Source organism: Electrona antarctica (genome assembly GCF_951216825.1).
Source record: "Electrona antarctica genome assembly, contig: scaffold_25, whole genome shotgun sequence".
NCBI lineage: Eukaryota > Metazoa > Chordata > Actinopteri > Myctophiformes > Myctophidae > Electrona > Electrona antarctica.
Window position 1 is genome coordinate 6,913,193 of NW_027637034.1, and position 13,242 is coordinate 6,926,434.

Consider the following 13,242-nt stretch of genomic DNA (forward strand, 5'->3'; position numbering starts at 1 on the left):
TTAGATTGCTAATGGCTGAATAGGAAAGACACACCTTCAATAGGAAAGACACGCCCCCTCATTAACATACAGTTCATGAAATACACCCTTGGGGAAAGCAGCTTGAAATACACATTTAAATGTGCATTTAAATGCGTATTTAAATGCATATTTAAATGCATATTTAAATGTGCATTTAAATGTGCATTTAAATGTGTATTTAAATGTACATTTAAATGCGTATTTAAATACGTATTTAAATACGTATTTAAATGTGTACATAATTAAAACACATAAATACATTTCTTTGCCTATTTATTTATTTATTTATGCATTTAATTATTGATTTATACATTTCTTTGCATATATTTCTTTATTTTTGCATTTATTTATGTATTATCACATTTATTTATTTATTTTTAGTTATGGCAGTTTTAGCCCTCCATACATCCCGATGTTCTGGGCATCATTGTAATGTTAGTGTTAGTAAAAAGCAGGTAAAAGAGTAACATTTGAGGCAGACTAACATCAGTCACTTTTCCATTCACTGTAGTAGAAAAGGTGCGGCAACCCAAGTTGAAACAATACCTGCTGACCCTCATTTGAAAAGATACTTTTTCAACCACAGCAGTAATTCTGTCTGTGATGTAAACAGGTTTTCAATGTAATGAGTCCCGGGATGCAGGGTCTTTTAGATGTGTCCCAGCAGGGACATTTTCTGAGTCCCACTTCAACGACGTTAGGAGTCATATTTTGCCATTTTTACAAATTGCAGCATTTGACTCCCATTCCATTTTTCATTTCAGTATGCATTGTAGTTGAATTTATAATTTATACATCTGTGGTTGGATTTATCTACTCCCTGAGTCAATGACACATAGGTTGCATTTGGTTAGTACTGTTTTTAAAATCTTTTTTGAGGACAATGAAAGTACTCATTCATTTTTGTTTTCGTTACAGAAACCATCACAGAGACTCTAGTCGAGAGTTCACTGGCGGAACACAGCCGAAAACGCCAAAGTAGTGTAAAGGGTATGTTTTGCAAGCTATCAAAATGGAATCAAATAAATTGAGACTTGCAATATGATTTGCTCAAACATTGTTGCTGTTTTGAAATCTTTCCCCAAGAACACTGCTTTTATGCCCTACTGAACCATCATCCTAATTCCAAACAAATCGTGGTAACACTTTATAATAACTATACACTATTAAGCATTAGTAAATACTTAATTCATCATGAAGTCATCATTTGTAAACCATTACTCATAGATCGCTAAACATTAGTAAACACAGTTATAAATGTTTCAACTATGTTCCAAGCTGAAATGTCAATTTCAGTGTCATTTCAAAGTCTTTGTGGAAAGGAATACACATTTTTGGTTAGCTAACAACAAAATAACTGGAAAAAATAAAGAAATGCATACTATCAAGTACACATACTGAATGTCTGCACTTTCCTTTCACAGTGACAAACCCAGAAGAATCCATCGAGCGGTACAACAATGTTCTGAAGCTGGTTAAGAAAGGATTTTCCAAGACCGAAGCTTATGGCAGGGTGAATGTTGACCGTAATACCATTGTGAATCAGGCACCTATTGCAGAACTTCAAAAGGTGAACCCGGATACATACGAGACTTTAAGAAGAGCATTCCAAAAAACTAATGGTAAACTCTCTGATTTTGCTCAAGAATGCCAAAAGTTCTGTGTTGCCGAACCACAGCTCAGCAATATAGAGGATACAAAAAAAACGAAGAGTCTACTTTCTATATACAGGAAGCAGAACTTCAAAAGGTGAACCCTGATACATACGAGACTTTAAGAAGAGCATTCCAAAAAACTAATGGTAAACTCTCTGATTTGGCTCAACAATGCCAAAAGTGCTGTGTTGCCGAACCACAGCTCAGCAATATAGAGGATACAAAAAAAACGAAGAGTCTACTTTCTATATACAGGAAGAAGTAATTGTTTTTATTTTATTGTTATTCAAAATGTTTGCTTCACACTGGCATTAAGACAATTGTTTAAAACAATAATCTTTATTTAGACCCAGATTGGTACATTGGATAAGCACTGATTTTGATAGGCACTGATGTTGAAGGCCTTGTTAAAGTGACAATTCACAGCTGGTCGGGTGGGCAGCGGGTGGGCCAGATATGTGGGTGCCAGTCCATGGCATCTGCGCCAGGGCTGGATCTGGCTCACCCGCTGCTAGCCCGAGTGGCAATTAATTGTCAGTGATTTGAAAAACACTGTAGTTGAAGACATGCAGTTGAGCCAGGTATCTTTTTTATTTTAATTATGTGAAATCATATTGGATAAGCGCTGATGTTGGCCTATGTTGAAGGCCTTGTAAAAGAGACAATTCACAGCTGGTCGGGTGGGCAGCGGGTGGGCCAGATATGTGGGTGCCAGTCCATGGCATCTGCGCCAGGGCTGGATCTGGCTCACCCGCTGCTGGCCCGAGTGGCAATTAATTGTCAGTGATGTGAAAAGCACTGTAGTTGAAGACATGCAGTTGAGCCAGGTATCTTTTTTATTTTAATTATGTGAAATCATATTATATAAGCGCTGATGTTGGCCTATGTTGAAGGCCTTGTAAAAGAGACAATTCACAGCTGGTCGGGTGGGCAGCGGGTGGGCCAGATATGTGGGTGCCAGTCCATGGCATCTGCGCCAGGGCTGGATCTGGCTCACCCGCTGCCCGCCCGACCAGCTGTGAATTATCACTTTTACAAGGCCTTCAATATCAGTGCCTAACAAAATCAGTGCTTATCCAATATGACAATTTTTTTTAAACATAAATACCTGGCTCAACTGCATTTCTTCAACTACAGTGCTTTTCACATCACTGACAATTAATTGCCGGGCCAGCAGCGGGTGAGCCAGATCCAGCCCTGGCGCAAATGCCATGGACTGGCACCCACACATCTGGCACTAAAGTTGGCCTATGTTGAACGCTTGTAAAAGTGATAATTCACAGCTGGTCGGGTGGGCAGCGGGTGGGCCAGATATGTGGGTGCCAGTCCATGGCATCTGCGCCAGGGCTGGATCTGGCTCACCCGCTGCTGGCCTGGGTGGCTGTGTCGGCGTGAGGGAGGGAGCGGGCGGGAGGGAGGGAAGGGAGGGGGCAGAGGACACTCTGCCCCCTCCCTTCATTGATTTTGTTTTGTTGCCTTTTTGTATTGTGTATTGTGTACAATTCTATCTTATTGGTTTGGTATTGTCTTATTGTGTATTGTGTACAATTCTATCTTATTGGTTTTTTGGTATTTTGTGTTCTCTTTCTTTTTGTTTATATATGTTATGTGTTTTATTTTATTTATTATTTATGTGTGGGGGGGGGGCTAAATAAAAAATGGTAATATTGAAGGTGGCTTGTAATTTTGGATTCAGATTGTATTGTATTGTTTGTATTGTTTTGCATTCACTATTTATATCGACGTGACTTTGTGTCCAAATATCCAGTTCATGATTAGTTAATCATGAGTTCATGATGAAAATGTTGCCACTTTACTTTGGGGTGCAAATGTCAATTAACTAACTATTAACTAATGATAATTCATGATGAGAATGTTGCCACTTTACTTTGGGGTGCAAATAACCATTACTAACTGTTAACTACAGATAATTCATGATGAGAATGTTGCCACTTTACTTTGGGGTGCAAATAACCATTACTAACTGCTAACTACAGATAATTCATGATGAGAATGTTGCCACTTTACTTTGGGGTGCAAATATCAATTAACTAACTATTAACTAATGATAGTTAATCATTAATAGAGTCCACCTCTCTAGTAAGTAAGTACAATGTAATGGTAGTTCATGATGATGATGTTGCCACTTTACTTTGGGGTGCAAATATCAATTAACTAACTATTAACTAATGATAGTTAATCATTAATAGAGTGCAACTCTCTAGTAAGTAAGTAAAATGTATTGGTAGTTCATGATTATAATGTCCAGAAGTTACCCATAAACTACAAGGGAGACCTCTACAAGGGAGACCTACCCACCTTTGAGCACTCATCGTGGGCATAGAATTGAGGAAAAATGGGTGAGTCCAAAAATGATCCATAAAACACCAGGGACCCCTACCCACCTTTGAGCACTCATCGTGGGCATAGAATTGAGAAAAATTACCTCCAGAGAGAGACCGAGTCTGCTCACTAACCCTACCCGTCTATGAGCACTCATCCTGGGTATAGATTTGGGCAAAATGGGTGAGTCCAAAAATGATCCATAAAACACCAGGGACCCCTACCCACCTTTGAGCACTCATCGTGGGCATAGAATTGAGAAAAATTACCTCCAGAGAGAGACCGAGTCTGCTCACTAACCCTACCCGTCTATGAGCACTCATCCTGGGTATAGATTTGGGCAACATGGGGGAGTCCAAAAATTATCCATAAAGCACCATGCAGGGAGAGCTTCGGACAGACCCCTACCCACTTTTGAGCACTCATCGTGGGCATAGAATTGAGAAAAATTACCTCCAGAGAGACCGAGTCTGCTCACTAACCCTACCCGTCTATGAGCACTCATCCTGGGTATAGATTTGGGCAAAATGGGTCCAAAAATGATCCATAAAACACCAGGGACCCCTACCCACCTTTGAGCACTCATCGTGGGCATATAATTGAGAAAAAATACCCTTGGGGACAACCAGGAAGGACCTCCAGAGAGACAGTCTGCTGACTAAACCTACCCGCCTTTGAGCACTCATCGTGGGCATAGATTTGGGCGAAAAAATCTGATCTATAAATTAAATCATGAATGCCATGAATCATGATTAACTAACTACAGTTAATTCATGATGAAGTCATCATTAATTCATCATTAATTCATGATGAATTGTGATGAAATAATGCTTAACTAATGTATTAGTTAATCATGAGTTAATCATTACTTCATGAACCGTATCTGCAAGTGTTACCGAATATGGAGATAAGAGTGTTCAGCTCGACATATTGACCATGAAATAGAATATTCTCTATGCATGGGCACAGTGAGCTTGATAGCAAGGCAGTCAGTATGTCCAACCTGCTTATGATAGCAAGGCAGTCAGTATGTCCAACCTGCTTATGATAGCAAGGCAGTCAGTATGTCCAACCTCCTTTGATAGCAAGGCAGTCAGTATGTCCAACCTGCTTATGATAGCAAGGCAGTCAGTATGTCCAACCTGCTTATGATAGCAAGGCAGTCAGTATATCCAACCTGCTTATGATAGCAAGGCAGTCAGTATGTCCAACCTGCTTATGATAGCAAGGCAGTCAGTATGTCCAACCTGCTTATGATAGCAAGGCAGTCAGTATGTCCAACCTGCTTATGATAGCAAGGCAGTCAGTATGTCCAACCTGCTTTGATAGCAAGGCAGTCAGTATGTCCAACCTGCTTATGGAAAGCAGTCAGTCGTGACATTTCATTATTTTGTTTAATTCCAGAATACTTTGCTTATTTGTTTCAGAGTGACTGCAAGGACAAGTCTGACTGCAAGGACAAGTCTGACTGCAAGGACAAGTCCAAAGACAAGTCTGACTGCAAAGACAAGTCTGACTGCGAGGACAAGTCCAAAGACAAGTCTGACTGCGAGGACAAGTCCAAAGACAAGTCTGACTGCGAGGACAAGTCCAAAGACAAGTCTGACTGCGAGGACAAGTGCAAAGACAAGTCTGACTGCAAGGTTTGTTTTGATATGTTTTTATTATTAAAAACTCAATTACTACAAGACCTGATTCAGTCTGTAGTCCCTTCTCTGCCGGTCGGACAGGCATTAGTTCGGCAACACTGTCGCACCCAACATGCGTCAATGGTTACAACACACTCGTGGCTCCTGACTTGCGCGGCAGGTTAAAACTAACACATGGTTCCTGACATGTGTGGAAGCTTACAACTAACCCGCAGGTTAAAACTAACCTGTGGCTTCCTGTGAGGTTAGGTTTAGGGTTGGGTTTGGTAGGGTGTCGGACTCATGACCGTAGGAATGTTAGTACGTCGGACCAAACGCATGCACCCTTCTCCATCCTGATTGGATAAAATTGCTGGTATCCCGACCTGAACATTTATTTTCAGTTTGATACAATATGGCAAGAAGTACTATCACAATATAGGCTAGATATTTTTAGCACTAGTTTTAACCAAAGAAAATCACTTACCCTACCTTTTAATATTTTAGTTGACTAAAACTACAGGTGATTAGTCGACTAAACTAGAAATATAATTGATTTTAAGATTTGGCTCCCTATAAGCCTACACGTTCACTCAGGTCCTCAGACAAAGCCCTCCTTGAGACTCCCACAGCCCAGCTTATCACAAAAGGTGGCAGGGCATTTGCAATCCGGGCTCCCAAACTATGGAACAGAGACGTGCTGGCCATTGGGAAATTCGGGACAACTCCCGAACGGCCGGTCCAGTCCAGGCCGGTCTGGGCCAGCCGTTTTTTCTTTTGTATTAATAAAATACAAGAGAGGAACTCCACTTCCCGGGCTGAATTATGTGCCCACCGTGGGCCCACGTCCCTGCTATGGAACGCCCTACCTGTTAATTTAAGACTTGCAAAATCTGTGTCATGTTTTATATCCCTTCTAAAAACCCACATTTACGTTAAGGCTTTCTCTTAATTTCCTTTTGCATACCTTATTCTTTTTTTGTGTGTATGCTTTCATGTTGTGCCTGCTGTCATTCAATGTTATCTTGTTGTAGCTGTGACTACGTTGTTATTGTTTTGCACCCTGTTATGTAAAGCACTTTGTGACTATGTCTTGAAATGGGCTATATAAATAAATGTCATTATCATTATCATTAAACAGTTGATGTTGACGGGGTGGCATGTAGCCTACACTGGACGGCTGTGGCTCAGGAGGTAGAGCAGATTGTCCAATGATGCGTGGGTCGGCGGTTCGAAAGCTCCCCCTGTCTACATGTCGAAGTGTCCTTGTGCAAGACTCTAAGACACATTGCCTCCAATGAGTCGGTCCGTGATAGCTTGCCAAAAGTGCTATAAAAAAAGCAAATCATATACCGGAAAATAGCCGATCTACAAGTTTACAACCCACTTGTGACACATTGTGAGCTTGTAGACCTGCTATTTTCAGAGCACAATATCCGTACACCACCACCAAACTATATAAAATGACTTATTTCCTTATTCGTTCCTTATTCCTTATTTTTTCTTTTGTCAATGAAAAAAGGTAGTCGACGGACATTTTTCATCATAGTTTGTCGACAAAATTAACACGTCTGTCTGTCTGTCTGTCTGTCTGTCTGTCTGTTTGTCTGTCTGTCCAATCCAAGGAAGAGGAACACAAGAAGAAGGACAAGGACGGACACAAACAACATGAGGACGGGCATGAGTCATCTTCATCATCATCCTCATCGTCCTCTTCCTCCAGCAGTGATGAGGTGAGTCTGTAACTTAACACACACACATGCACACGCACACGCATCCACTTAAAGGAGTAGTTCACCCAGAAAAGTGACTTATTTTATAATTTGCATAGAAAATACTTGAATTTATGGAGATAGTTATTTTTGTTGTTGTCACATGACTGTAGTCTCCTACTGCTGTACAAAAAGGGATGAAAATACAGGATGTTTTTTTCTTTATTTTGTTTTTATTTGTTTAGAGAGAATTGATACAAAATAGTTCATTATAGTTTAATTTGATGCTGTATTGCAAAGTGGACAAGACAATTAAAAGAGAAAATACTGGGTTTGTGTATAAAGAGAAATAATAATAATAATAATGTATTTTTATTTATTTACTTATTTATTACTACTTTATGTTTTGGGAATCACAGGTCAAGGTCTAGGCCAGGGGTAACCACATTCAGCTCCCTTAACAATGTACACATTCAGCATGCACGCGCGTGCACATTACTACGATTCAGATTAAAAAAACATTAAAATCAAAATGTGCTGTCAAAACTACCGGTAAATAAGTGGGTCCATTATAAGACCTTTTTATGTGGTTTGAATGATAATCCATGCCTTGTTGGTGTTGGTTAGAGGCGCTGTTATGAGGATTAAAGAGGATTGTGTTACCTGAAGCTCTTCATTCACTCACAAAGGACTCAAACGTTTTAGCCCGTGACCTAAAGAGAGATTAGACGGGACCCAAACTGAAAACAGCCGATCTACAAGCTCACAGCGTTATGAGCTTGTAGATTGTAGTTTTTTCACCGGTTCTTATAAGCATTTGTTTTCTAATTTATAGAATTTATTTGATTCTTCTTTGATTTCTTTCTGAGGTTTCTGAAAAGAATCATTGAGTTTTGTTTTCAATTCATGAAACATTTTGCTTTATTATGTTTTGAAATAATATTAATTAAAAACAAAATGTGGGAAACTAAATGCAAAGGGACCCATACAAATGTGCTCACGACCCACAAGTGGGTCCCGACCCACTCTTTGGGAAACAGTGCTCTAAACTAATAAATAATAATATAAAATAATCAATAAATAATAATAAATAATACAAAATCATGCTGTCGAGCAGGACAAGGGCTTGGCAGCTTCTTTTCAGCTGCTATGAATTGATTGATTGAAAATGTTATTAACAGTTTGCAGAATTACAGTACATTTCAAGCACAAACTCAATACAAAGGCTGTTAACTGTGAGTGGACGACCCAATTAAGCATTACACTTGTTTACAACAGTTTCCACCATGTTCAATTCAGTGATGACAACTCACCCCGAAGACCTGATTACCACACTGCTCCGGGCTTTCTATGCAGGTGAGTTTTTGTGTGTCAGAGTTTGGAAGCGCTCATTTTCAATAACGCAACGTCCTCCCGCCTGTGTGACATCGAAACGGGTGGTACGCAGGACGGTTGAGTGATTTCCAACAAGCGCTTCCAAACTAACACTCCATTCTAAGCGATAAAGTAAATCAACTTAGGTGCTCAATGGAGGTGAAAAAAGTTAAACAAGTAGGCTGGTGTTTCAAAGATCAAAGGGACTAAAATGCTGAAGGAAAGGAGGCGATCCGAGCACTCAAAAAAGTATAAGAATAAGAGGAGAGGGTATAAATCAAGGTACTTTATTACAACATGGTTCGACTCACAGAGGAGTCTTCATCAGGCCAAGTATACGCTCCATGCTGTTTGCCACTCAAGGGGCGTCTCAGAACTGGAACCAAAAAATAGTCTGTCAAATGGCCGAGATGTACGTTTTTTTTATATAATCCAAATCTACAAAGGAACTAGCAGTGTTGGGAAAGTTCACTTTCTACACAAACTTGTTCAAAGTTAGTTCATACATTTAACACAATGTGTGTCTAATATATATTTCCACACTCACTCCAGTGGGCCACGATATTTCCACACTCACTCCAGAGGGCCACGATATTTCCACACTCACTCCAGTGGGCCACTATATTTCCACACTCATTCCAGAGGGCCACTATATTTCCACACTCACTCCAGTGGGCCACTATATTTCCACACTCACTCCAGTGGGCCACTATATTTCCACACTCACTCCAGTGGGCCACTATATTTCCACACTCACTCCAGAGGGCCACTATATTTCCGCATTCACTCCAGAGGGCCACTATATTTCCACACTCACTCCAGAGGGCCACTATATTTCCACACTCACTCCAGTGGGCCACTATATTTCCACACTCACTCCAGTGGGCCACTATATTTCCACACTCATTCCAGAGGGCCACGATATTTCCACACTTACTCCACAGGGCCACGATATTTCCACAGTCACTCCACAGGGCAACTATATTTCCACACTCACTCCAGAGGGCCACTATATTTCCACACTCACTCCAGAGGGCCACTATATTTCCACACTCACTCCAGATGGCCACTATATATTTCCACACTCACTCCAGAGGGCAACGAACAAGATTCCTTTAAAGGATCTCCTCACTGGTCAACAAAAACACCTTGAAGACCCTAACAGGAGCCCTTGTACAGGGTTTCTTTGACTATGCATGCACCTCCTGGTACCACAGCACCTCAAAGGCCCTTAAAACCAGTCTCCAGACTTCCCAAAACAAACTGGTCAGGCTCCTACTTGACCTAGCCCCCCGAACCCACCTCACCCCTGCCCACTTCGACAGGCTGGAATGGCTTAGGGTCGACGACAGAGTACAGCATCTTGCAATGGGTCTGGTCCACAAGATTCGATACACCACCAAGATACCCATGTACCTGTCTAGATACTTCCTTAATGTTAACGAAGTCCACACCCACAACACCAGAGGGAGTGCAACGAACCATGTACAACCCAGATTCGGCACAAACAAGGGACTAAATTATTTTCGCTCCTATGCCACCAAAATGTGGAACGCCCTACCAACTGTCATTAAGACATGCAAATCCCTTGACTCCTTCAAAACCGCTCTCAAAGGGCACCTACGGACGGCTGCAATTTGAAACTGGCCCCTGTAAAATCGGAATCCCTCAAACACGAACGCAAGGACAACACAAGAGACGGTCGCGGCCACACAGCCAACTCAAGGTATGGCCACTGAGCCGACTTGGGGACCCATCGCAAGGACAACACAAGAGACGGTCACGGCCACACAGCCAACTCAAGGTACGGCCACGGAGCCGACTTGGGGACCCAACGCAGCTCCTCCAAGGAAAACAAACAAATTAACGGAGCTGAACGTGAATCCCCACCGCCCACCCCTTTTTTTCCCTCACTGTATATGTTTCTTTTCCCTTTTTACCTCCTTTATGATGAATTCCTGTTCTGTCTATAGAAGTGTCTATTTGTACGTCTCTAAATGTTTTGATGATTTGAACATGGTGGACCCTATTGGAAACAAGTGTAATGCTTAATTGGGTCGTCCACTCACAGTTAACAGCCTTTGTATTGAGTTTGTGCTTGAAATGTACTGTAATTCTGCAAACTGTTAATAAATTCTTCAATCAATCAATCAATCAAAACTTTATTTCCACACTCACTCCAGAGGGCAACTATATTTCCACACTCACTCCCGAGGGCCACTATATTTCCACACTCACTCCAGAGGGCCACTATATTTCCACACGCACTCCAGATGGCCACTATATATTTCCACACTCACTCCAGAGGGCAACTTTATTTCCACACTCACTCCAGAGGGCCACTATATTTCTGATGCCCTCTTGATCTTTAAGCTCAGTATGTTGTGACACATGTATACTATAGTACACATGTATACTATATAATATAGTATAGTATGTATAGTTTTCATAGATACTCCACTGTTACGTTCTTAGTTTACGCATGATTCATGATAACTACTTTTATATATGTGATGTATGCCATGCTTTTGTTATTGCTTAATGTAAATCGCTCTGGATTAAGAGCGTCTGCTAAATGCCTAATTTATAAATTGTGAGCTTGGAGATCGGCATTTATTTTCCGACTAGCTCTGATTGATATGTACATGAGTGTAAATGTATATGTACATTCTCAAAATGGACATTCTCAACTAGTAAAAGTACCTCAACATTGTACTTAATTACAGCACTTATGAGTAAATGTACTTGCAGTAACATCATGTTTGTCTCATTTCAGGAGAACGATTCTTATGTGGAGCTGCAATCAGATCATATTTATCCACTTCAGCCATAATTCATTCAGAAATAGCCAAAAACTGACAATAAACAATTAAGCTCACAATCTGACGTGTTGTGAGCTTGTCGGTCGGGTTATATCAGGCTATTTTTGGGGGACAAAATGTAACTTTGTGAACAATTTCTAAAAGTTTTGAAAATGTTTGATAATGTGTGTTGACGACATGTGGCCTGAAAGCACTTACCTGTGTTGTTGTTTACTACTGTCTTCATGTGTACAAATGCAACAAAATGTCTTATTAATGAAACAAAATGTATGTATGTGTCATACATCTAAATGTCTTTGTGTCGATAAATGTCAAGATAACAAGTAAACTGGATTGTTAAGGCGTTGTTGTGATTGTTTTTTTTAGGTTTTCTACCTCTTTGATTTTGTATTTGATTTAGCACAATACACAAATAATATGTAAAATATAAAAGGGAAAGTGCTAGGAGGAGGCATGAAGCCCAATGGAATACCGTTTTCAAGTGGTAGGCCTATTATGGATGGATGGATGGAGAAGGTCAGTAGACCGAAAGCTTGTAAAATAAATACAAGAGCACTTACAAATGCACAATCACTGGTTCAGTGCAGTTCACATTATGATATGATAGTATGTCACCTTCAGCCACTAGATGGAGCTCCTGCTCCTCAAAGTGTATTTGGCGTTCACGTTGTTGGGCTAGAGAACAACTAAGTTGAGCTGTAACATGTATGACTGACCATCATCATCATCAGAAGGAAGGAATTCTGTACCAAGGGTTCCCAAAATAATTATCCATGCACGCACGCACACAGATTGAGGGTCCCAATCCCCAGTTTGTGAACCATTGTTCTATTCATTGCTATAATATAGTGTTTGTTCAGTAACAGTGTTACATATCTATAGGGGAGAACGGGGTAAGATGAACCACTTTTTGCTTAAGTTGTCCCGGAAGCAAGGCAAAATGAGCTGGAAGTCAAATCTAATGATCTACCCATATTTCAGGATGTCTTCTATCAATTTAAATGATGAGTAAGCATCTATGACAAAGGGCCATGAAAATATGACCTTTTTAAAAAAAAGTGGTCATGTGGCTCAATTTGCCCCAGGTAAGGGGTAAGTTGATCCAAGTCGAGGGGCAAGTCGAACCACATGATATTTTAATGTTAAAAGCTTAAACTTGAACAGATAATGTATCACTTATCAATAATAATATAATAGCAGTTTTCCCTTTTGCAAATAGTCTTATTTGTTTATTTATTTAAACAATATTAAGACAATTAAATAAAGTTTTTTATTCAGAACCTTATATTTGCAATATTGTTAATACAATATTGCAAACTTCTCTTAAATGAGTATATATACATGCAAATTGAAGGCCATTCAGTATAATTTGAGTAGCAAAGACTTAATAAAAAAATATGAATAGTGATTCCCATTGACTCAATTTACCCCCGGACATTGGTTCATCTTACCCATAGCCACCATTTAGAAAACAATGACTAGAATAAGCTACTTCAGACAATTTAATTGCTAAATGATTCACATGGTTCTATCCATTGGCAAATCATCAACGTGTATGATATTACATGTTAGACCTAGGTACATTTTGCTTTGTATAACAGTCATTTTACATGATGTGTCGAAATTTTACTTTGACCGACAAAAAACTGTTTTTTGTGTAAAATAATGTTTTCTAACTTTCCCCATG

General features: G+C 40.1%; 1 long non-coding RNA gene across 1 annotated transcript; it reads left to right on the forward strand.

The window, feature by feature from the left end:
* Nucleotides 1-5,442: 5,442 nt before the first annotated feature.
* On the forward strand, nt 5,443-11,895 carry LOC306919439. Its single transcript, XR_013789525.1, has 4 exons — nt 5,443-5,662; nt 7,273-7,380; nt 8,638-8,715; nt 11,510-11,895. It is a non-coding gene; the product is annotated as an uncharacterized lncRNA (long non-coding RNA).
* Nucleotides 11,896-13,242: the final 1,347 nt, after the last annotated feature.